Source organism: Phaseolus vulgaris, chromosome 2, assembly GCF_051622355.1.
Source record: "Phaseolus vulgaris cultivar YP4 chromosome 2, ASM5162235v1, whole genome shotgun sequence".
NCBI lineage: Eukaryota > Viridiplantae > Streptophyta > Magnoliopsida > Fabales > Fabaceae > Phaseolus > Phaseolus vulgaris.
In genome coordinates, this window is record NC_143499.1 from 15987464 (window position 1) to 16014593 (window position 27130).

The window sequence follows — 27130 nt, forward strand, 5'->3', positions numbered from 1 at the left end:
TCCAGGAAACTCAGCAACTTGCACCCTGCAGCACTATCGACCAGGGCATCAATGCTTGGTAAAGGATACGAATCCTTTGGGCAAGCTTTGTTCAGGTCGGTGAAATCGACGCACATGCGCCATTTCCCGTTACTCTTCTTCACCAGCACGACATTTGCCAACCATTCAGGGTACTGGACTTCCCTGATGTGGCCTGCAGCGAGGAGTTTCTGTGTTTCGTCCCTGATCGCCTGTCTCCTCTCCTCGTTGAACTTTTTTCTCCTTTGTCGCACCGGTCTCACCAAATTGTCCATCGCAAGATGATGGCACAAGAAGTCGGGATCAATCCCGGACATGTCCGAAGCGGACCATGCAAACGCGTCCAGATGCCGCTCAATCACCTTGGCGATCTGGTCCTGGAGCTCGACCTCCAGAGATCTTCCCAGCTTGAAGATCTTTCCTCCGATCTCCTTTTCGAGCCACTGCTCGACAGGTTTTGGCCTGGACTCTCTGGCGATCACCGCCCTGGCGATTCCCTGCTCCCTTGCTTCCTCAGGGCGATTCCGCGCCTCTTCCTCCTCCAGGCCAGCATTCCTCTCCCCTAGCTCAGCGTCTACCATCTCCACGTCTCTTCCAGTGGCCTCCTCTGTTACCGTCGATCTGGGCTTCACACCGGGAGGTGGGGTGGTTGTTACATAACTCACTGATCTTTTGTTTTTCAGGCTATTCTCATAGCACCTTTTCGCCTCTTTCTGATCAGACTTGATCGTGATCACCACCCCTTCCATGGACGGCAACTTTACCTTCATGTGCCGAGTCGACGGAATGGCGCCTATCCTGTTAAGCGTGGGCCTTCCCAATAGGATGTTATACGCTGAAGGAGCGTTTACGATGAGGTACTTGATTTTCTCCGTCCTCGACCCAGCCTCATCTGTAAACGTGGTTCTCAGCTCAATGTACCCCCTGACCTCCACCTGGTCACCACCGAACCCATATAGGCACCCTCCATAGGGCCTTAGCTGGTCAAGGGGCAACTCCAGCTGCGTGAAAGTCGGCCAGAACATCACGTCTGCCGAGCTTCCTTGGTCCACCAGGACTCTGTGGACCTTCCTTCCCGCTGTAACCAACGAAATAACTATGGGATCGTTGTCATGGGGCACAACGTCCCGAAGATCCTGTTTGGTGAACGTAATGTCCACTTCCGGCGAGTGATCTTCAAACATATCCACCGTCATCACCGATCGCGCGTACTTCTTCCTCTGCGATGCGGTTCATCCACCACCCGAGAAGCCCCCTGCAATGGTGTGGATCTCCCCGTGGATAGGCATCTCGTGCTGCTGGGCTTCTCCACCTGCTGGCTGGGAACTCGACGCTCCCCCCGTCCTCCTGTCCAGCAGATAGTCCTTTAGGAACCCGCTCTTAACCAGATCGTCGAGCTGGTATCCTAAAGACAAACACGAGTCCAAAGTGTGGCCAAAACATTGGTGGAACTCGCACCAGGAATCCGGCTTTGACCCCAGCACCTTGTCGCCAACCTTCTCAGGCGCTTTCAACCTAGCAGATATATTAGGAATGGCAATTAGATCCGCTAATCCCATGACAAACTTGTGCTTAGGCGGGCGATTGTATTCCCGGCGTGCTGGTTGCTGGCGCCCCTGGCTCCTTTCCTTGTTCCTCCTGTCGTAAGGATGGCGAGTCCTCTGGTCCTTCCTGGCCGCCGTCGCTGCTTCCAGCACCCTCTGCGGCTGGATCCTGGTCTGGGCGCGTGGCCTGGCGGGAGCCACGCTGCCTCTCTTCTCGGCGACTTCGCTCTCGTCGGCGATGTGAGCCACCGCAAGTCGCCTGACTTCAGCAAACGTCGCTGGGTGAGCCCTGATCAAGGCCTCGCAGAATGGTCCTGGCTGCACGCCCTTGTTGAAGGCATAGACCAGCATTTCTTCATCCTTGGCCGGCGATCTGACCATCTGCGCCCCAAAGCGATTCAGGTAGTCTCTGAGGGACTCCCCATGGTACTGCCTTATATCAAACAGATCATAAGACACCCTGGGCGGTGCCTTATTCACGATGTACTGCTCGACAAAGATCTTCGAGAACTGTTGAAAATTGGTTATGTGGCCGTTAGGCAGGCTCACAAACCACTCCATCGCCGTTCCTTGGAGCGTACTCACGAACATCTTGCAGTAGACGGCGTCTGACCCTCCCGACAGCATCATCTGCGTATGGAACGTGGTCAGATGAGCCTCTGGATCCTCCGCGCCGGTAAAGACAGCCTTAACTGGAACCACGCTCGTGGGAATAGGCGTGTCGGTAATCGCCTGAACAAAAGGCATAGGGAAAACACGAGGTGGCGTCGACGGCGCCACCTCTTCAGCAGAAGAACGTCCTTGCTGCTCCCGAAGAGCTTGACGCAGCTCCTCAGTCACCTTGCTAAGCTCCTCGTTCCTGGCGCGAGAGGCGACCAGGTCCTCATGTATTCTCGCCTGCTCTACGCGTGAGGCTTCCACAGTTGCCTGCAACGAGCGCATCATCTCTGCCATCTGCGCCATGGTCATGGCGGCGTCGCCTTCAGCAGCGACAGGCGCCACGGGGCTTGAACGATTGCTTCTCATTTTTCTCATGAACTTCAGCGAATCACAGGAATGCAGCGAACAACACTTCAACCACGATCGAATCAGCGATCAATCGGAGAAAACAGTGCGAAACTGCACAAGAAAACTCAAGAACAGCGTAAGCCTTCAAAGAAAACCACAACTTCACCAGAAACCACCGCTTCCCCACGAACAACCAAACAAGCGAAAGAACTCGAACTTCCACCAAACAGATTACGTGCAAACAGCAGGAAACCTCACTCCACCGATCGAAAAGCCAAACGAACGGTACAAAATGCGAACTCACCGAACGAAACTCAAGCAAACAGCGAACGATGGTTGCACCAGCACACAACCACGCAGAAAACTTCGAAAACTTCCAAGAACTCACGCTGTGGATGGGAGCAACTTTTACACGGTCCCACGGTGGGCGCCTGATGATCCTTCCTGTTGACCAGAACGCTGGAAACTGCCTCGTCAAAGGATCGACGTGCGCACCGCTTCTCACCTCCATTCCTCTTCGAGATCCACCTCAAGAACCTGCACAGAAACAGAGCGGCGCCGCTGCGGCCGATCGCACTCCAACGCTCAAGTCAGTGACGGTATCACCAAATACTAAGAGAACAAGAACCGTGCAAATCCTCTCTCACAGTCAGCTACAACTCGCAAGTGTAAAGAGTATGAACTGGACGTGCGTACCTCAGAAAGTTTGTTGAGAACTCTTATATACCTGGCTGTTTTCTCTCTCCTGGCAGTTACAGACCTGGACACGTGGCTCGCATCCAGTCGTACACGTGCCATCATCTGGAGCCTCCTTGACTTGGCGCTGCTTCTACTCTCATTTTGGCTAAGTTACTTATGCATGGTACTGCCCAGTGCATAGCTAACTTGGGAGTGTGATCTCTACTGGAACTGGCGAGTTAGGGTGTCCTCATACACCTTCCCTGTGGTCTCGCCGGCCGCCTTCATAATTTGCTTCTCTTTCATCTTCGGCGATGTGCTTTCTCCGGCGATCTCCAACTGCTTGGTCGCCTGGGTTTACATCTGGCGACTTCATCTTTAACCTGGTGATCGCCGATTCTGGTAAGATGGAGATCGGAACACGCCAATTTAACAACTGGCGACTACACGAGCCCCCCGACTTCCTTTCCTCTTGCCAACCTGGCGCCTTGCCAACACGCCTATACTGTAGCAGGGTGCCACGTCATCACTCCCGACCACCAGGGCGGTACAACATCCATTTAGAAGATTTTAAAACCACTCATACTAGCAAAAGTCAGCAGCAGCCTCACAACCTCCAATCTTGCAACAAGAGCAAAGGTTTCACCATAATCAATGCCCTCCTCTTAATTGTACCCTTTGCCAACTAGCCTTGCTTTGTTCCTTTGATCACACCATCTTCATCCAACTTGTTTCTGAACACCCACTTCGAACCTATGATGTTCATCTTAGCTGTTTTAGGGACAAGAAACCATACCTCATTCCTTGCAAACTGATTCAATTCTTCATGCATAGCTTCAACCCACTTTTCATCCTTGAGAGCTTCATCAATTGACTTTGGTTCAATTTGAGAGACAAAAGTTGTGTGCCTGCAGAAGTTTGAGATGGAGCTACGTGTAGAGACACCTTCCTTTATCTACCCTATGATGTTTTCCACTGACAGATCTCTAGGAATCCTCCATTCTTTGGGAAACTCACTCTGTTGTAGAATTTCAATCGGTTGTTTCTACGAATCAACCGGTTGTTTTTCTGCACTGATGTCCAACTTCTCCAAAGTGATGTTCTGCTCATCCTCTTCAGCACTGGTCTTCGGGATTTGGATGCTTTTGCGATCTACCTCATCAAAGACAACATGAACAGATTATTCTACAGTCATTAGCCTCTTATTGTAGATTTTGTAAACATGACTTGTGAGAGAATAGCCTATGAAGATGCCAAGATCAGCTTTTTCATCAAACTTCCCTAGGTTTTCCTTTCCATTGTTGAGAACAAAACAGCTGCAACCGAAAACTTTGTGTTTTGCAACCTTCTTGCAAGCTTCTTGAATGCAGAAAAGGCATCACTTTTTTATTCCAAGTAGAGAGTCCAAGTGAACCTAGAAAAATCATCCACAATAACAAGAGCATAGTAATTTCCATCAAGGCTCATGGTTCTTGAAGGTCTAAAAAATCCATGTGAAGTAGCTAAAGAAGAAACAACATTTTTTATTTTAAAAGAGTTTTTCACTTGTTTCCCCTTTTGGCAAGCTTCACATATATGATCCTTCTCAAACTTGAGCCTTGGTAGCCCTATCACAAGATCCTTTGAAATTAACTCCCGTATCCGGGCGTTGACTAAGTCAAGGTCAAAGTCAACGGCTGGATAGTCAAAGTCAACGCAAGGCGTCGCCTGAGTTGAGAGACGCCGAGAGGAAGCGTCGCCAAGGCAAGGCGTCGCCTAGGTGAAGGCGTCGCCCAACCAGGACGTCGCCAGATCAAACAGTGCTAAAGTAAGGCAATCACGGTGTGGTTCCTCGATACCCATGGGTAGGAAAGACCATGGAGGGAGCGACGCCATGGGAAGGCCTCAGGTCCCAATAGCACGGGGCAGCGATAAAGAGAAGGAAAAGGTGGCTTCAAGGCCATAGTAATAGTACCAGTGAAGGGCAGCCTGACTCGTGAAGTGCTCCTGCCGCCCCAGAGACGCCCGTGGGGCAGATACGACTCAAGAGGAAAGTCACGCCCAGGGCAACCGGGTGCAGAGTACAAAAGGAAGGCAGATACGCTCTCAAAGTAAGTGACTAGATACTTGGGGGCATGAGTTGGCGCCCAAAAAGTCACCCCTAGCGCAGTAGCACTCTCAGCAGGAGGACTCACACGTAGAAACGTCCCCAAATGGGCAGAAGCATCCCCGGATGGGGTCATGGCGTCGTGAGGCCCTCCACGTGTACGACAGCCATGCCAGAATAGAAACACCCTTTAGTCAGGTGCCAGGTAATTAAAGGTGATTCAATACAGTTTCCCTTTCGAGCATTCAGGTACTATAATGGCTCCCGAGCGTTTCAACGTCTTAAATGCGCTATGTTTTCTAATTAAGCGCTTTAATGAGTGTGTTACGTTTGTGATTAAAAGCGCTTTAAGACGCTTTAAATGCTTTGGCAGTTTAAATAGCGCGGAGAATGTTGGAAAAAGGGTTGGAACTTTCGGCAAATTTACCAGAAAACTCTCTCGTTGCTTGGTCGTGCTTCAAGGCTACGTACAAGTAACTGGGGAATATTTTTGCCTGAAGGAGACAACACACACATATACACAGTTCTTTACCACCTTCAGAATGCCATACGCGGTGCTCAGACACGTAGGTGGACAGTTTTTGGTGTTTCTTGCTGGCTGACTTGAGCGTCGGAGTGCACACGGCCGCTAGGGCGCCTTTTTGTCCTCTTTTTTGCAGGAATCCACAGGCAACCAGTGGGAAGGAGTCCCTAGCTGACAGTTGAGGTCGCGCACGAAGACGTCCTGGTCAACCGGACGGAACATTTGGCGCCCACCGTGGGGCCGATATAAAACATCAGTCCCATCACAAGTTCGAAAAATCTACCAGGTTACGGTAGCGCTGAAGGAGGCTAGAGTGACAATGGCCCCCACCAGACGAGGAGCAACACGCGTAGCCCCAGCAGACCTATCCATGCAGCAGGTCCTGGAAATAATGAGGGGGCTGCAGCAGGACATGGCGGATTCGAAAATGGAGCAGGAACGCATGCAGGCAGACCTTGACGCCTCGCATGAGCGGAACGAAGTGCTCCACCGTGTGAATGAGGAGTTGCGCCAGGGCCTGAGAAACGATAGGAGGCGGCCTGGGCATGACGAGATGGAGAACCATTCCCCACCAAGGGAGTTTTCCACTCCTTTCTCACAGGAGATCCTAGACGCAGCGATCCCGAATACGTTCGCGGGACCCAAGGTGATCTTCACCGGGATGGAGGACCCAGAGACGCACCTGGCTGCATTTCACACGCAGATGGTCCTGATAGGCGGTTCTGATGCTGCCAAGTGCAAGCTCTTCATGAGCACCCTGACCGGGATGGCTATGGACTGGTTCATTAGCCTCCCAGAAGGTCATATCACATCTTTCCGCCAATTGTCGCGATTGTTCCGAGAACAGTACTTAGCCAACAAGGCCCCGCCGCCGGTCTCCTATGACCTGTTCGACGTAAAGCAGTATCAGGGGGAGACCCTGAAGGAGTATATCAATCGCTTCGGGGCCCAGGTCGTGAAGGTTGGCACAACAGAGGAGCCTATGATCGTGTACGCGTTTGTGAAAGGCGTGTGCCCCGGCCCCTTCGGAGAATCCATTATCCGCAATCGCCCTAGGACTTTCGCTGAATTACGGCGCAGGGCGGTAGAGCATATTGCTTCGGAAGGGGAGGTATGTGTGAAGCGCACCAGCGCCGTGCCCTCGCGCCCGAGGGGACCGGCGCGAGTTCAACCCTTCAGAGTCAATGAGACCACGACGGGGAGAAAGAAGCCAGAGGCGAGACGCCCCTACGAGGCCAGAAAGCCCCAGCCCCGGGCCCAGCAGGAGGCGATCGCCCCGCCAGAGAAAGAGCAAGACCGGCGAGGTACAACTTCGTGGTTGAGCTGAAGGATTTGATCGTCGTGCCCAACATAGCTGAGAGGCTGAGGCGACCGACGAAGACCGACAAGGTGTTAGGGCCCCGTAAAGACTCTTGGTGCGAATTCCACGAGGCTTTCGGGCACCAAATTGATAATTGCCTGTCGTTGGGCTACCAGCTAGATGAGCTGGTGAGGACTGGGTTTTTGAAGGACTATGTCGCAGATCCCACAACGACCGCCACCTTGCCGCCGCCGGCAGATGAGCCAGGACACGAGATGCCTGTGCTTGGCGAGGTCCACACCATTGCTGGAGGTTTTTCCGGCGGAGGACCCACCGCCTCCCAGCGGAAGAAATACACGAGGGGGGTGGATTCAATCGAAGAAAGGCTCTCGGGGGAACCTTGGGAGTCAGATATTGTGTTCACAAGAAGAGACCTCTGAGATGTGGTACCCCACGACAACGACCCCGTTGTCATCTCAGTCGTCACAGCTGGAAGGAAGGTCCACAGAGTGCTTGTTGATCAAGGAAGCTCGGCAGACGTCATGTTTCTATCGACCTTTAATAAGCTACGGTTGTCCCCCGATCTGTTGAGTCCCTATACGGGATGTTTGTATGGGTTCGGTGATAACCAGGTAGAAGTCCGGGGGTACCTGGAGTTGAGGACTACGTTCACAGACGGAGAGACCTCCCGTACCAAGAGCATCCGGTACCTCGTCGTGAACGCTAATTCTGCCTACAATATTCTGCTGGGCAGACCGACGTTAAACCGTCTGAGTGCGGTGTCCTCCACCCGTCACATGAAGATGAAGCTGCCGGAACTCAGTGGCCGGGTGATAGTCATCAGGTCAGACCAGGAGGAGGCGAGGAAATGCTATGAAAACAGCCTGAAAACGAAGTGAGGCGTATTCATGGTGTATGAACGTCCGCCGAGCGTGGACGCGACGATGATTGAGGTGACGCCCGCTGTGCTGACGCCTGAAGAGGCCATAGCGGAGAGGGCGATGCCCGAAGCAGATGTGCCAATGGAGGAAGGCCCTGACGACGCGGCGCTCGCGGAAGAGGCGGCGCCCGTCGAAGAGGCGGCGCCCGTCGAAGATGATAGCGGGGAGCAGCCTGTAGCTAACGCCATAAAAAGGGAGATTGGCGGCAAAACTTTCAAGTTAGGAAGTTCGCTAAGCCCAGAAGAACAGGAAGGGGTGGCAGAAGTGATTTCACGCCACCTGGATGCCTTCGCTTGGTCCGCCTCGGATATGCCAGGCATCGACCCCGATTTCCTGTGTCACCACCTCAGCTTGGACGCCACGGTCCGCCCCGTGCGTCAGAGAAGGAGGAAGTTCAATGAGGAACGACAACAGGTGGTGAAAGACGAAACGCAGAAGCTGCTGAGCGCTGGCCACATCAGGGAGATTCAGTACCCTGAGTGGCTCGCCAACGTCGTCTTGGTGAAAAAGGCGAACGGAAAGTGGAGGATGTGTGTTGACTTCACGGACCTGAACAAGGCATGCCCAAAGGACTCGTATCCGCTGCCCAGCATCGACGCCTTGGTAGACAGTGCGTCCGGCAGCAAGGTGCTAAGTTTCCTGGACGTCTTTTCAGGGTACAACCAAATCAAGATGCACCCCAGAGACGAGAGCAAGACTGCATTCATGACTGAGACATGCAGTTACTGCTATAAGGTGATGCCCTTCGGGCTGAAAAATGCGGGTGCCACGTACCAGAGGCTAATGGACAAGGTCCTGGCGCCAATGCTTGGGAGGAATGTGTACGCTTATGTAGACGACATGGTGGTGGCGTCGCAGAATAGGGTGCAGCACATGGCAGACCTGGAGGAGTTGTTCAACACAATATCCAAATACCGCCTCAAGTTGAACCCCGAGAAGTGTGCCTTCGGGGTAGAGGCCGGTAAGTTCTTGGGTTTTTTGCTCACCGAGAGGGGGATAGAGGCGAACCCCGACAAATGTGCGGCTATTATCGCCATGCGGAGCCCGACATCGGTAAAGGAGGTGCAACAGTTGACAGGACGGATGGCGGTGCTCTCGAGGTTTGTTTCCGCCGGAGGAGAAAAGGGGCACCCGTACTTCCAGTGCCTCAAGAGAAACAGTCGCTTCGCATGGACTGATGAATGCGAAGCGGCTTTCATTAAGCTGAAGGAGTACCTGGCGACGCCACCGGTCCTCTGCAAGCCGGTAACGGGCGTGCCCCTCCGGTTGGTTATGAAGAACGCAAGTAGGTTATGAAGAGTGAGAAAATGATGAAGATAGTTCCAGAGCTTAAAGAGTTTAATAAAGCGGTTAGAGCGCCAAACGACGTGAATGGATGCACCGCACGATTGATACACGTGGCAGAAGATGAAAGGATGACGCTGGCACCACTGGTTTAAATCAGAAAACGTCGTATCAGCAGAATATCCAGTGGTACGATGCGCCGTCGAAAGTGAGTCAGGGGTACTGCAGGAGTCAGAAAATGGAATGACTAGATGCCCCATCAACCATACAAGCAGCGCCACGTGGATCAAGTCGAATGACGGAACGTCCCATCAGCTATACAAGGAGCGCCACGTGGATGGCACAGACAAAACTTTGAGCTCTTCGCTGTCGTCAGGCGTCGACCAAGGCAAGAATCAAAGTCAAAGTCGAAGTAAAGGTAACGCCCGAGGCGTCGCGCAGAAGGACGTGAAGGGCGACGCCAGCGGGAGATGTCACGGGGGTCGCCAACCCAAATACCAACTGGCGTCGCCTCCCCGATACCCAGAGGTAGGAAAGACTGTGGAGGGATACGAAATCAAAGAAGGCAAAGTTAGTCATTGGCGTCGCCTCCCCGATACCCACAGGTAGGAAAGACTGTGGAGGGAGATAAGACCGCCAAACGCCAGCGAATCGCCGGCAGGGCGTTCCCCGATACCTATAGGAAGGAAAGACCATAGAGGGAACGAACCCCCCCCCCCCCAAAGCACTCGACGTTTTAGACACCCGGGGACGATACGGCGCTGCTGTAGCAGGCCTCTCCTTAGGCGTGGGCGCCGGGGACTAAGAATCATGGAGAGAACCATTTCGGTGTTAGAAACACCTCGTGGACGATACGGCGTCACTAGGTGAGCCTCTCCACGGGCGTGAGGGTTGGCACGCGGCCTTTCTCGGTCATACAAAGCCGCCCAGCGAAGTGAAAGAAATGGGCAGAACACAGATAAAATAAGCGAAGCGCGCAAAGGTAAAAGATGGGAATGAGATCGCACAAGCAGAATCGTATATGGCAAAGACATAAAGGGAATCATGCACACGCTCCAAATCAGTAACAAGAGTGCGGGTGGTTCAAAGAATTACAAATTTTAACAGATAAAATCAAAGACGAAGGAAAAGTAAAAAGCAGTTAAGCGTGAAGCTGAAGGTGGCGGTTGAGAGGCAGAGGTTCAGTCATCCACGTCCATGGGCACGACCTTCCCGTCGACGACATGGCGCATGGGGTCGCAGTTTGAAATATTGATGCCAGGGTTCTCACAGGACGCCTGGGTCAGAGCTTCTTGGAACCCCTCCTCGAAAGTACCCGCCATCTCCTGTATAAGGGACTTTTTCTCCTTCTCCAGCTCCTCAACGGCGGCATCCCCAGAGGCCACCTGCTTCTCTAGAGCCTCCTTCTCAACGCGAAGTCGACTGACCTCGACCAGTAATTTGTCGTAGTCAGCCCGGAGAAGGTCCATAGCTTTGGCCTGCGTGGCCATTTCCCCCTTCATCCGCTCCATCTTGGCAGCCTGTTCACAGCAACGGTCCTTCAGGTCCTTTCGAGTTTCTGCATCCGTTTTGACCAGTTCCTGAAGACCCGTTACCTGAACTTGAAGAGCAACTTCCCGAGTGTAGAAGCCAGCCTGGAGCTCCAATGCCTCTGCCAGTTGCCTCTCAGTTTCTGCTTTGGACTCTTGTATTTGTTTCAGAGAAGTTTGATAAGCTTCGTTCTGGCGTCCCAGGGTCCTCATTTCCTCTTCCAAGGTAGTTGCCTTTGTTTCCAAGGCCTGGAGAGTTTGAGATTGCAAGACCGCGTTTCTGGCCTAGGCGCGCCATTCAAGGGCCACCGCCAGAAAGGCCCCCAGGTAGAAGGGCATGCCTTCCTTCCTGTCTGTACCCTCTGGCAGAGTCCCGCCGCTGAAGCCCCTCATTAGATGCATAATCGGAGGAGGGATGGCGATGAAGTCAGGGGCGGCAGCGACGGAAGCAGGGGAAGCAATGGTTTCTGCCGGCGGCGGAGGCGGGGCAGATTCGGCGCCTTCGCCCCTTTCCTCTTGGAGTGTCATCGGAGGGAGTGAGGTCGCGCTCGGGGGGTTATCCATGAAGGGATTCCCTACCTGGGGCGACGCCTCTACCGAAAGAGGGACCCGCGCAGATTTTCTTCTTCTGAAGGGAGCCACGCCTTCTGAGTCCTCATCATCCGACAGAACCTCCAAAACCCGTTTCCCTTTGTCAAGGGGAGTTGGAGCCGGTGACGAGGCCGCGGCTAGGGGAACAGCGGCGATGGGTAGAGGAGAGCGAGGAGTCTGAAAGGCTGCAAGGCTGCGAGGAGACGACGAAGGTGAGCTCGAGATAGCCTCAACAGTGATCGGAGGAGGTGGAGACAGAGTCGGTGGGGGAACCGGATTAACCGCAAGGGTGGAGGAGGCGCCCGCCTTGGCGGCCCGTGCCTCCTTCATTGCCTTCGCCAGCATCATTCTCTTGGGAGCGCCCATCACTGATCCTACATCAAGATTGACCAAACAACAAGAATTAAGACCAAAGTAACTATGCAAAATTACAACACACATGGAGGCGTGAAATGCAAGCAACATAGCACACAATAAAATGAGTATAAGAGTCCAGGGGAACCAATGTTCGATAGCAAGTTGTTCGCAACAAAAGGATGAGGGGAGAGCCCCTTACCAAAGTAGGTGGTCAGGGCGTGAGAATTGTACTCGCTAGCAACCAGCTTCAAGGTATCAAAAACGATCCCCAACCCAGCCAAGGCTTTGCTTACCTCCCTATCGGCGGGAGATAGCTCTTCCAGGGTCTTGGCCCTGAGCAATTTAGGGCGCTCCGTCCAGTAAAGGGGGAAGCCATCCAAAGCTGTGGGATCGTGCTTGACGCTGCACACCCTGAAGAATTTCCCTTTCCAGTTCTTGTAAGAATTCTGGAAGAGGGATAGGAGGATCCTGTCTGCGATCCCGGAAAAGCTTACCCAGAAGCTTTTCCCCTGTTTCTTCACCTCAAAGAAATGCAGGAAGATATCTACAGAAGGGGGGATGCCCAAGTATCCACAAAGAATTTGAAAGCCCCGCACGAATGCCCAGCTGTTGGGATGAAGCTGGGCGGGGGCAGTGTTGATTTCAGTGAGAAGCTCCCGTTCGAAGGGAGTGAATGGGAGACGCACTCCTACGCGCTTGAACACGGTCTGGTACATGAAGAAGAAGGGTTTCCCCTTTCTAGGTCTGTCGTCCAAACAAACAGGTTCCCCAGGCCTGCCGGGACGGACGGAAATGTGGGCGTCGTGGGTGCGGCAGAAGGCGTTAAAGTTGTACAAATGGGGATCCCCCCGGTGAGCTTCCAGGTCCTGGAAGGAAGTCAGGCTGGTGCGTTCACTCAGGAGCTCGTCGGGGGCCCAGGGGTAGAAGGCTTTGTAGTTGGACTCGGGGGTCGTGGGAGAAGAATCAGGCTCCGCGTTCGCGCGCGTCATGGTGAAAATAGATAGCTAGAGAAAGAAGAGAAGAAAAAGGGTTTAGCAAGTTTCGCCATGGCAAGAAGGGAAAAGAACCCCAGGAAACGTCACCCACGCGAGAAAAATCAGAGGAGGAAGAAGAAGCGGAGAAATGCAGTAATAACGAGAATAACAACAGTCCCAGGCAGTTCAATATATCCTATAATGCGACGAAAGGGAAGAGTCGTGAATACTCGAGATCGTACCTTTGTTATTGGAGTGGAGGCAGTAGACGAGCGCAGCAAGGAGAGAATCGCGATTGCAGAAGGGGTTTCGAAGGCGATGAACAGTGCGGAGTTGCAGAGTGGATGAATGTAACAGTAGGGTGAGCGCGGGGTTTGGAGTAACTTAAACGTTACATTGCGCAACTCGAAAGGCGCTAACCTAGGGCCGTGGGATCGTGCCACGCGTCAGAGGATCAATTGCCCAAGGGAAACGCAAAGGTCCCTGAAGGATGGCCGCGCGATGGGCCACGTGGCGCGTGATCAAGGGTAGCCCAAAAGGTGTTATCATCCTCATTTCAGGGTATGTCCAATCAGTCATTAAGAATACCCCTGTGGTTCAGAAAATGTCGCGTCAATAACTCGAAGAGTTGCTGAGTCACCAGGGAATGACACGTCATCAGGATGGCGCGTGGACGGCGTGGGCGAGGCTTTAGTCTTGACGCTGAAGACAAGTCTTCGGCTTAAGACTGGGGGGCTTGTGTACCGTCCCGTATCCGGGCGTTGACTAAGTCAAGGTCAAAGTCAATGGCTGGATAGTCAAAGTTAACGCAAGGCGTCGCCTGAGTGGAGAGACGCCGAGAGGAAGCGTCGCCTAGGTGAAGGCGTCGCCAGATCAAACAGTGCTAAAGTAAGGCAATCACGGTGTGGTTCCCCGATACCCATGGGTAGGAAAGACCATGGAGGGAGCGACGCCATGGGAAGGCCTCAGGTCCCAATAGCACGGGGCAGCGATAAAGAGAAGGAAAAGGTGGCTTCAAGGCCATAGTAATAGTACCAGTGAAGGGCAGCCTGACTCGTGAAGTGCTCCTGCCGCCCCAGAGACGCCCGTGGGGCAGATACGACTCAAGAGGAAAGTCACGCCCAGGGCAACCGGGTGCAGAGTACAAAAGGAAGGCAGATACGCTCTCAAAGTAAGTGACTAGATACTTGGGGGCATGAGTTGGCGCCCAAAAAGTCACCCCTAGCGCAGTAGCACTCTCAGCAGGAGGACTCACACGTAGAAACGTCCCCAGATGGGCAGAAGCGTCCCCGGATGGGGTCATGGCGTCGTGAGGCCCTCCACGTGTACGACAGCCATGCCAGAATAGAAACACCCTTTAGTCAGGTGCCAGGTAATTAAAGGTGATTCAATACAGTTTCCCTTTCGAGCATTCAGGTACTATAATGGCTCCCGAGCGTTTAAACGTCTTAAATGCGCTACGTTTTCTAATTAAGCGCTTTAATGAGTGCGTTACGTTTGTGATTAAAAGCGCTTTAAGACGCTTTGAATGCTTGGGCAGTTTAAATAGCGCGGAGAATGTTGGAAAAAGGGTTGGAACTTTCGGCAAATTTACCAGAGAACTCTCTAGTTGCTTGGTCGTGCTTCAAGGCTACGTACAAGTAACTGGGGAATATTTTTGCCTGAAGGAGACAACACACACATATACACAGTTCTTTACCACCTTCAGAGTGCCATACGCGGTGCTCAGACACGTAGGTGGACAGTTTTTGGTGTTTCTTGCTGGCTGACTTGAGCGTCGGAGTGCACACGGCCGCTAGGGCGCCTTTTTTGTCCTCTTTTTTGCAGGAATCCACAGGCAACCAGTGGGAAGGAGTCCCTAGCTGACAGTTGAGGTCAAGCACGAAGACGTCCCGATCAACCGGACGAAACACATGTGAATATGAGCAATTCTTCTATGCCAAAGCCAAGACTCATCTTGCTTGGATAGAAGACAACCAATTGAACATGGTGAAGAGATATCTAGAAGATAAACATTATTGATTCTCTTACCTACCAACATTACCTCTTTAGTGTTGGGTAGACATATTTCACGTGTGTTTGTCTTGAACACCACTTGATATCCCTTGTCACACATTTGACTAATGCTCAGCAGATTGTGCTTTAATCCTTCTACATAGAGCACATCACAGATGACCAAGATATCTTTGTCTCCTATGGATCCTCTCCCAAGAATCCTTCCCTTGTTGTTGTCCCCATAGGTAACATGCCCTTCTTGCTTAAAGGAGATGCTCAGGAACTTTGATTTGTCCCCAGTCATGTGCTTGGAGCATCCACTGTCCAAGTACCATTGTTGCATGGCTCCTCCAAGTTTTCCTACAAAGAAGATTTTCAAGTACAAAGATTTGGCCCCTTATGAATGTGGGTCCATTTGGTTTACATTCATCAATTGAAACTTTACTGCACTTAAGAATCCACTTCATAAAGCCTCTAGGAACAACATATTTTCTGATTTTACAGATCACAGAATGGCCTCTTTTCATGCAGTAGAAGCATGTAACAACCTGTTGTTTCGATGTTCCAATCGGTTGTTTTTCTGGCATTTTCAAAAATGACTTTGAAAATCTATCTTGCTTGTTTTGTGGGTTAAAACCCAATCCAGCTTTTCCAAAAATACAGTTTTGAGATGCCAAGACATTCTCAAAGTTGGATTGACCTTTAGAAAGCTTTACCACAGTTTTAACAAGATAGTGGACCTTCTTTTCAAGATTTTCACAATTTTTACAAACAAGAGTATCACACTTGCAAGAGGAGTTTTTGTAAACAATTTCAAGGTTTTCAAAATCCGTTTTTGAATTTTCCAATTCCTCTTCCAGTGTTTTGACTCTATTTTCAAGCCAGCTATTCATTCCTTTTAACCGGTTGTTCAAGAGGGCCAATCGGTTGGCATCTTCATGTGTTTCTTGAAAGGCTTGAAGCAATTGACTATAATTTTCAGAGTTTGAGGAGTTAGATGAACTTACACTACTTGAGTCATCTTCCTTTGTGGCCATGAAGTAGAGGTTGAGGCTTTTCTTGTTTTTCCTTCTTTTCCTTCTTGCTTGACTTCTTGACCTTGCTTCCTTTGATTCATTGATGTTTCCATGAGTAGCCTTGAGTGTGTCCCACATCTCTTTAGCAGTTTTGCATTTTGATATCTTGAAAAACTCATTAGTATCTAGTGCAGAAGCTATTATGTTTTTAGCAGTACAATCAAGCTTGGCCATTTTACATTCTTCATTGGTCCATTGGGACCATGGTTTTGCAATAAAAGAACCATTCTTTTTAAACTTTGGAATGAAAGGACCATTCTCGATTGAATCCCAAATTCCATGATCAATAGATTCCACAAAGATTTTCATTCTGGCCTCCCAATATTTTTAGTTCAACCACAGAATAAAGGTGGTTTGTAGATTGAAGCATCTTCCTCAAAAGATAGTTTTCCAGCCATAGAAAATGATTTTCGGATCAAACTTGAATAACTTTCAAGAACCAAGCTCTTGATGCCAATTGTTAGAATATACGGCTTTAAACTACAGGGGTGATGTGATTCCACTAGCCATATAGAAAATGATTCTTGACATTCTTAGGAATCACCTTGAGCTGGACATTATTTAGGCACTTTTCTTAGAGTTGGATCAATGTTCTAAGACAAGAACTCACCAAAAACTAGTACCAAATCCCAAACTCATTTGGATGTTCCACATATTGTCAAATTGAACCAAAAGAAACGGAGGAAAGGCAAAAACACTAATTAACAAAAACAAAACAGCAAGGTACCGAATCAAAATGCTGGAATTGAAGAAGAAAAGATGAAGAACAGCCAAGAACACAAATGAACCATAGCTACACATTAACAAGCTGAAATTGCCGAACCAAAACAACTAGGAAACAAGCTAAGACAAGGAAATTAACAAGAGAAGAAAGGAAGGAGAAGAGAATGCTCATGAAGATGGAAGAATGATGAATGATCTCGCCACTAGAAGTGTCGTTTCTCCTAGATGAGAGTGCTGCCGCCACTTGAGGACACCATGGATCCTTCAAGATAAGACTAGAGAAGAAGGCTCAAAAGCTCTCCAATGCTCACTCCAATTTTGAGTATAGTTTCTTTAGATAAATTCCAATCTGAAAAATACAAAGAGAGCACCTCTATTTATAGCCTAAGGTGCTGAAAAACAAAGCTAAGAGAATTTAAAATTCCCCCCTAAACCTACTTAAAACCGGCGCCTAAACCATGCATGAGGAAGGTGTGACCTCTTCCTTCACTTTGGCACCTCCTATTCTACTTCTACACCTATCTACTAATACACCCCCCTCCTAAAGCTCCTAACTAAAGCCTAAAAGATGCTATAACAAAAGAGGTTTCTAATGTTTCCCTCTAAGCACCTTCAACTAAAGAAATTACAAAAAGAGAAAATAAATGTCCCCTAGCTCCTAAAGCTTTGAACATGCTTCTTGTAATCCTTTGAGGTGGGCTTTGACCTCCATGGGCGTCCTTCATTTGTGTCTCTACCTCTTCTTGATCTTGTTGATTGGCCTCCATGTCCTCTTGAGCTTGATCTCCATCATACTCCCCGAGTTGGAGAGAATTCGACCACGAATTCTGGAGACCTACAGAAAAAGGAGTTAGATCGCTGACATTAAAAGTATGACTACCTAAGAATTTATCAGGCATATCTAACTCATAAGCATTGTCATTAATCCTCTTGAGGACTTGGAAAGGTCCATCCCCTTCAGGCATTAGTTTGGACTTCCTTTGAGTAGGAAAACGATCCTTCCTCAAGTGAAGCCAAACCCAATCGCCCTCATCAAACAACAATGCTTTTCTCCTTTTATTGGCAAGTTCAGCATACTTGCCAACCTTCTTCTCAATTCTCTTCTTGATGTCTTTATGCAAAGTTTTCACAAAAGAAGCCTTTTCATCCCCATCTTTGCACAAGACATCTCCAAGAAGGGGAATAGGAAGAAGATCAAGAGGTGTTAGGGGATTAAACCCATAGACCACCTCAAAAGGAGAATGTGAGGTGGTAGAATTTACTACACGATTATATGCAAACTCAACATGGGGTAGTAAATTCTCCCACACTCTAGGATTCACCAAAATAAAACATCTCAATAGTTGTCCTAAAGTTCTATTCACCACCTCGGTTTGACCATCAGTTTGTGGGTGGCAAGTGGTAGAAAATAAAAGCTTAGTCCCAAGCTTGCCCCACAAGGTCTTCCAAAAGTGACTCAAGAATTTAGGATCTCTATCGGACACTATAGACCTAGGAATCCCATGTAAGCGAACCACTTCTTGGAAGAAGAGGTTTGCAATGTGGCATGCATCATCCACTTTGTGGCAAGGAATAAAGTGAGCCATCTTTGAAAAACGATCCACTACCACAAAATTGGAGTCCTTTCCCTTTGATGTCTTGGGTAAGCCTAAGATGAAATCCATAGATATATCTACCCAAGGCATTGAAGGGATAAGAAGAGGAGTATATAGACCATGGGGGTGCATTTTAGACTTAGCTTTGCGGCAAGCTATGCATTTATCACACAAACTATGAACATGTTTATGCATATGAGGCCAAAAGAAATGTTCATGCAACACATCCAAAGTTTTAGCAACCCCAAAATGTCCCATTAAACCCCCTTCATGAGCTTCTCTAACAAGAGATAATCTAAAAGAGCATTGAGGAACACAAAGACGTTTTCCTTTAAAAAGAAAGCCATCTTGAATAAAAAAGTCTTTGTGTCCTCCCTTAAGACACTCTTGATAGATGAGAGAAAAATCAAGGTCATCATGATAAAGTTCCTTAATGTGATCAAAACCAAGATATTGAGAGGTTAAAAGATTTAGCAAAGTGTATCTTCTAGAAAGAGCATCTGCCACAATATTTACTTTGCCTAGCTTGTGTTTGATCACATAAGGAAATTGCTCAATGAATTCCACCCACTTAGCATGCCTCTTGTTAAGTTTGTTTTGGCTTTTCAATGGTTTAAAGACGGTTTTCGCAAACTTTTAAGCCTAGAATGAATTTACTTTGAGAATAACTTGATTAAGAAATCAGTTTGCCAAAACACAAAGCAAATAAGCACAACACCAGAAAAACAATCGGTTGTTTCGCAAAAACAATCGGTTGTTCATACCAGTTTTGAAATATAAGACTGAAATTAAAGAGTTAAAGGATAGAGAAAATGCACACAGAGGTTTATACTGGTTCACTCTAAGCCCAGAGCTACATCCAGTCTTCCCAGAAACCACTAGGGAATCCACTAAGCAATCAACCCTAGATTACTTACAACACAACCTGATGTGATTCCACTAGTCATATAGAGAATGATTATTGACATTCTTAGGAATCACCTTGAGCTGGACATTATTTAGGCACTTTTCTTAGAGTTGGATCAATGTTCTAAGACAAGAACTCACCAAAAACTAGTACCAAATCCCAAACTCATTTGGATGTTCCACATATTGTCAAATTGAACCAAAAGAAATGGAGGAAAGGCAAAAACACTAATTAACAAAACAAAACAGCAAGGTACCGAATCAAAATGCTGGAATTGAAGAAGAAAAGATGAAGAACAGCCAAGAACACAAATGAACCATAGCTACACATTAACAAGCTGAAATTGCCGAACCAAAACAACTAGGAAACAAGCTAAGACAAGGAAATTAACAAGAGAAGAAAGGAAGGAGAAGAGAATGCTCATGAAGATGGAAGAAAGGTTGGATGATCACGCCACTAGAAGTATGGATGCTCCTAGATGAGTGTGCAAGCCGCCACTTGAGGAAACCATGATCCTTCAAGATAAGACTAGAGAAGAAGGCTCAAAAGCTCTCCAATGCTCACTCCAATTTTGAGTATAGTTTCTTTAGATAAATTCAAATCTGAATTGTACAAGCTAAGCACCTTTATTTAAAGCCTAGAGGTGCTGGAAAATAGGTGGGAAAATTCAAATAAACTCATTTGAAATTCCCACAAAAAACAAGTCACATGGGAGGTGTGACCTTTTTCTACTATGACACCTCCTAAAAACTACACCTACACCACTCTCCTAAGTCACATGGACAATGTGACTTTATTTTACATTTTCACACTCCTTTATTTAAAAACCACACCTCCTAAAACTATACAAGAGTATTTCAAAGCTTGGCCTTGCCCCTCATGGGATGGACTTGGGCTCTTTGGGCTTTGGCCTTTTTGGGCTTGGGCTTTGGGCTTGGGCCTCATCTTTATTTTATGTCTTCTTTTAATTTTGAGAAGACTAGAAGGAAGAACTTCAAATGTGAGGGTGGATGTCCTCTTCCTCCATTAATAAAAGCCTCTTTTATTTGATTCTCATCACAACCAAAGAAGTGACCTTGATTCCCTCAAGACACACACTTCCTTTGGTCCAGCATAACACCACTAAGAATGCTGATCTTGATCCCCTCAAGAACACACAACACTTCTAAGCAATACACACAAGGTTTCTTTCAAAAGTACAAGGGATTACGCTTGTTACAGAACAAATCTGAAATCAATACAAGATGAAAATCCTATCTCACACTCTTTGATCAATGCAATCTCTAAGCAATTCTCAACTTTTCAAAATCTCAAAAATCAGTCAAAAACTCAAATATGTTTTTCTGTATTTAAAACAAAGTTGTTTGTTGCATAATCTTAACAAACTATTAATTGCATTTAAAGATTGGTCAAAGCTTTAATAACAAGAGTGTAATTAGTTAGAAAATCATTCAATGCTTAGTCAAAGCACAAAACAGTTTTCTGTTATGGTCCCAAAACAAGCAATCGATTGTTTTCACGAATCAATCGGTTGTTTTGGTTTGACAGCAAGTCAACCATTTAAAAACAGTTTTCAACCTTTCTAAAAACACCTAAGTATAAAACAATCGGTTGTTTCGACAAAACAACAGGTTGTTTTTCACTTAGTTTGAAAAACACTTTTCTTTTAAAAGGTTTGAGAAAACTTATTCTTTGGATTCAATCAAGAGTGGATATATACAATTTATTTACCCCAGATCCTATCTAAAGACAGCTCAGCAACAACAAGCACATCCAGCCTTTCATCATCCTTCAAAGGCTTTGGATTCTTCAAAACTTGAACACACTTGGTTCAACAAAGTGCAGATACAATGTTGTTCATAGCTACACAATCAAGATGTTTTCTTTTGGAAGAAACATTTTCAGATATAGGCATGAGATAGCTATTTTTAATAACATTCCAAATTTTTCTATCTATAGATTCAACAAAGAACTTCATTCTTATGCACCATAGTTCATAGTTTATACCACAGAGCAAAGGTGGTTTGTTTAAACATGCACCTTCCCCAAAAGAAAACTTTTCAACCACTTAAAAAAGATTTAGGATCAAAACTTGAATAACTTTCAAGAACCAAGCTCTTGATGCCAATTGTTAGAATATATGGCCTTAAACAAGAGAGGGGTGAATTGTTTATAAGAGATTTTCGCAAACTTTGAAGGTATAATGAAATTCAAGGCCGAATTACAGAGAAAAGCTTCAAGGAAACTGATCCTGCCTGTTGACCAAGACGCAAGAGCCTTGCCTCGTCAGATCTGGATCGACTTTGCGCTGTGTTAGCTTCCGTCCTTCGCTCTGATTCACCTCAAGAACCTGCAAAAAGACAGAACGGCGCCGCTGCGGCCGATCACGCTACGACGCCCAAGTCAGCGACTGAACCACCAAATACTAAGAGAAAACTCAAGAACTCTCTGGAACCGTGCAAGATTCTCTCTCAGCATACTCAAGTTCTCGCAAGCGTAAAAGAAGTAATCTAAAACGCGCGTGTACCTCAGAAGTTCGTTAGAATCTCTTATATACCTGTGCCCTTTCTCTCTCCTGACAGTTACACATCTGGACACGTGGTTCACATTCTTTGTTGGTGTTGTAAGTGATCTAGGGTTGATTGCTTAGTGGATTCCCCAATGGTTTCTGGGAAGACTGGATGTAGCTCTTGGTTAAAAGTGAACTAGTATAAACCTTTGTGTTCAATCTCTTTATCCCTTAAACTCTTTAATTTCAGTTTGTATTTGTGAACTGGTATAAACAACTAATTGTTTATGCGAAACAACTGATTGTTTTTCTGGTGTTGTGCTTATTTGCTTTGTGTTTTGGCAAACTGATTTCTTAATCAAGTTTTTTTTTTTAAGTAATTTCATTCTAGACTTAAAAGTTTGCGAAAAACCTCTTTAAACCATTCACCCCCTTCTAGTTTAAAGCCATACATTCTAACAATTGGCATCAAGAGCTTGGTTCTTTAAATTTATTCAAGTGTGATCCTTAAACTGTTTTTAAATGGCTGATAGACTACCTTTTGGGGAAGGTGCTTCAATCAACAAACCACCTTTGTTTTGTGGTTTGAACTACCAATTTTGGAAATTCAGAATGAAAATCTTTGTAGAATCACTTGACAAAGGTATTTGGGATGCACTTGAAAATGACCCCTTTGTTCCAAATTTTGAAAAAGATGGATCTTCCATTGAAAAATCTTGGTCTCAATGGACTGATTCTGAAAGTAAGAAGGCCAAATTTGATTGCATTGCTAAAAACATAATAACTTCTGCCTTGAATTCAGATGAATATTTCAGGGTCTCTCAATGCAAATCAGCAAAGGAAATGTGGGACACCTTGGAGGTAACTCATGAATGTACCAATGAGGTCAAAAGAGCTAGGAAGCATACTCTAATCCAAGAGTATGAAATGTTCAGAATGCTCAAGGGTGAGACAATTGCTGAAGTTCAGAAAAGGTTCACGTATATCATCAATCACCTCAGGAGCCTTGAGAAAACCTTTGAAAAAGAAGAGCTAAACATCAAGATCCTCAAGTGTCTTGATAGGTCTTGACAACCTAAGGTAACTGCTATATCTGAATCTAAAGATCTAACATCATTGAGTATGGCTTCTTTGTTTGGCAAGCTTAGGGAAACTGAGTTAGAAATGAATCGACACAATGTTCAAGAAAGCAAAGACAAGCATGTAAGGAGTATTGCCTTAAAAGTTGTCAAGCACAAAAGCAAGCAAGAATCCAGTGACGATAGTGATGAAGAGAACCTTAGTTTGCTATCCAGAAAGTTTAGTAAATTCTTGAAAAGGAACCACAACAAAGACACCAACAAAGAAAGGTATGGAAACAAAAAATCCAATGATTTTAATTCCAATAACTATACCTGTTTTGGTTGTGGTGAGCATGGGCACATAAAGGCAGCTTGCCCAAACAAAGAAAGCAAGGAGAAGAAGTCAAGCTACAAAGAAAAGAAGGGAAAGACAAAAAGGGTCTACATAGCTTGGGATGAGAATGAAGTCTCCTCATCAAGTTTATCATCAAGTGAAGAATAAAAAGCAAACATATGCTTGATTGTTGAAGGAGATGATGAGTATTGTAGCTCAAGTGATGTAAGTTCATGTGCTTCTCTAAATGTTGAAAATTATAGTGAATTGCTTGAAGCCTTTCAAGAAACACATGATGAAGCCAATCGATTGGTTCTTTCAAACAACCGAATGAAAGATCTTAACAGCTGGCTTGAAAAGAGAGTTAAGGAACTTGAAGAAGAGCCGGAAAAATCAAAAAGGGATTTTAAAAATCTTGAAACACATTTTAAAAACTCTTCTTGCAAGTGTGACACTCTCATTTGTGAAAATTGTGAAAACCTTGAAAGGAAAGTGCATTATCTTGTAAGTACTGTAGATAAGCTTTCAAAAAGAAAATCCAACTTTGAGAATGTCTTAGCATCTCAGAACTGTGTTTTTGGAAGAGCTGGATTAGGTTTTAATCCACAAAACAAGCAAGATAAGTTTTCAAAAAGTTTTTCAAGAAAGCCAGTAAAACAACTGATTGTTAAGTCGAAACAACCGGTTGTTACATGCTTTTATTGCATGAAGAAAGGCCATTCTGTTAGATTCTGCAAAATAAGAAAATTTTCAGTTCCCAGAGGCTTTATGAAATGGATTCCTAAAGGTTGTAAGGTTTCAAATGATAAAAGTAAACCAAGTGGACCCAAATTTGTAAGGGGACCAAACCTTGTGGCTTGAATTCATATTTATGCAGGGAATCTAGAGGAATATGAGGAACTGATTCATCTGATTAGGTTCTTGGAAGAAAAAGATTAACATTGAAGCTGAATCAATGTTATGTATCAGTCCAAGGCTCTCAATAGTCAAAAGAGGCCTCTTGATCAAAAGGCATATGACTCATTGAAGAAGCATCACAAAGTATAAGACCTTCCTTATCTCTATCTTTAATTCCTGTTTAAGTTCATATTCATGCTTAATTATCTTCTTGTAAAATGTTCAAATACATCTGTTTTGAATCCTTTCTGCTCAAGATTAAAAATTTAAAATATGTTTTACTGCTTAAAAACAACCGATTGTTTCCTCGAAACAACCGATTGTTTTGCATCTGACAGCACTGTGAAAAGAATGGATTTAATTCTTTTTGAATTTCTATCTGTTGCAGATCACAATTATGAAAGAATCCTTGGTCAATGAAGTAGTGTTGAAAGTTGATCACGTTCTGAAAGAAGTTACAACAAGTCATAAAAGGAATATAATCCAAAATCTTGAAAATTTAAGAGCATTTATGACTAGTCAAAGATCACATGTGATGACCATGTGATTTTCTGCTTTTTCTGACGTTTTCTGTGTAGGTATTGGTCAAGTCTTTTCTCTTTGAAAAACTGAAACCCACTCATGTGATTGAATGCAGTTTGGCTCTGTTTCTTCTTTAAATTTTGTTGCAGCTGTTCTCTCTCACAAGAACAACCAATTGAGCCATCTCTTGCAACATCTCTTGTTCTCCTTGTGTGAGTTTTCTTTGCCCTTTTTTTTCTCGAAGATGAGACATCTGAGTTGGTTAAGTCAACTCAAGAGATGAACAATGGCTCTCTTAGCAAGATGGGATTCACCAAAATAGGTGGCAAATGGGTGAGCAAAGATGGTGATCATGGTGCCTCATCAAGTGCTGCAACTGCAGATTTTAATGAAGAAGATCACGCTACAGACATGAACTTTCACCATGAAGAGCAACCTGAAACCAATCTAGGTGCTGGAACCAGTGCAGGGAATCAAGGAGATGAAATGCCATCCATGTCTTCTTTTGAAAGATACATGGTCAATAGGCTTGATGGATTTGCCGAGAATCAAAGAAATCTTCATGATTTGTGTGTAAGCAACTTCCAGAATATAGATAACAGGTTCAACAACATGGATACACGGTTCATGACCTTGGATGATAGATAGAAGTTGTTCAGAATCAAATTTTGAACTCCAGTATGGCAAAGATGATTAAAGGAAAAACAACTGGTTGAATTCACGAGACAATTGATTGTTTTTAGTCTTGTATCAGTTTTATTGCTTCTGCTCTCTATTTCTGTATTATCTGGAACAATTATCTTTGTATCTCTTCTTTTTGTCTATTTGTGAAGACAAATAGGGGGAGATTTATGCTGTGTTGTTTTCATTATCTTTTATTATTTCTACAAAACTCTATGGTGTGTATGAGTGTTTAAGTAAACCTTTTTCTGCTGGTTTTTAAGCTGTTGATATACTGTTTCTATTTTTACTCTAACCCTATATCAGATATATTGTACTTTGCTTAAACTTTGTCTTGCAGGAACTACTTCAGATTCAATCAAATCCAACACAAGCAACCAGGGATTTGTCTTCATCAAATAGAGGGAGATTGTTGAATCAAGTGTGTTCAAACTTTGAAGAATCCAAACCCTTTGAAGGTTGATGAAAGGCTAAATGTGCTTGTTGTTGCTGAGCTGTCTTTAGATAGGATCTGGTGTAGCTTGTATGTGTAAATCCACTCTAGACTGAATCCAAAACATAAACATTCTCAAACCTTTTAATTGAAAAGTGTTTTTCAAACTAAGTGAAAAACAACCTGTTGTTTTGTCGAAACAACAGATTGTTTTATACTTAGGTGTTTTTAGAAAGGTTGAAAACTGTTTTTGATGGTTGACATGTTGTCAAACCAAAACAACCAATTGATTCGAGCATTCAACCAATTGTTTGTTTTGGGACCATAACAGAAAACTATTTTGTGCTTTGACTGAGCATTAAATGATTTTATAACTGATTACGCTCCAGTTTTAAATGCTTTGACCAGTCTTTGAATGCAATAAATAGTTTGTTCAGTTTATGTAACAAACAAGAACTTTGTTTTAATCAAAGAAAAACAGATTTGAGTTTTTCACTGATTTTTCTTTTGAAAGAGTTAGAGATTGCTTTGAGATTGCTGGATCAAAGAGAGTGTGATATAGGATTTTCATCTTGTATTGATTTCAGATCTTTTCTGTAACAAGTGTAATCCTTTGTACTTTGAAGAAACTCTGTGTGTGAAGCTGAGAAGTGCTTTGTGTTCTTGAGGTTGTCAAGATCAGCATTTTTAGTGGTGTTGGCTGAGCCAAAGGAAGTGTGTGTCTTGAGGGGATCAAGGTCACTTCTTTAGTGGTGTTGTAAGTGATCTATGGTTGATTGCTTAGTCGATTCCCCAGTGGTTTCTGGGAAGATTGGATGTAGCTCTTGGTTAAGAGTGAACCGGTATAAACCTTTGTGTTCAATCTCTTTATCCATTAAACTCTTTAATTTCAGTCTGTATTTGTGAACAGGTATAAACAACTGATTGTTTCTGCGAAACAACCGATTGTTTTTCTGGTGCTGTGCTTATTTGCTTTGTGTTTTGGCAAACTGATTTCTCAATCAAGTTTTTCTTGAAGTAATTTCATTCTAGACCTAAAGGTTTGCGAAAATCTTCTTTAAACCATTCACCCCCCCTCCCCTCTAGTTAAAAACCATACATTCTAACACAATTCTCCTATAATAACTTGCTAGACCATGAAAACTCCTAACATCTCCTACATTTTGTTGTTTTGGCCATTCTTGGATGGCTTTGATTTTCTCGGGGTCAACATGTACCCCTTTTTTGTTAGCTATAAAATCCAAAGACACTACACTATCAACATAGAAAGTGAATTTATCACTATTAGCAAACAAACTATTAGCCCTGAACATTAAGAAAACTTCCCTAAGGTGGCTTAGGTAATCATAAACTACTACATATTTATCCATGCGATCCTTCTTTAAAGATTCTATTTTTACTATGCTTGTAAGGGGTGTTGTAAGACATTCCTCGTTCTTTGTAGATCCCTCTTCTTCTTTTTCAAACAACCCCTCACTTGACTTTTCTGTTTCTTTTTTTTTTTTTTTCTCATTTTCTTCACTCTCACTAGTTTCTTTTTCTTGGCTACTATTGTTAGCATTGT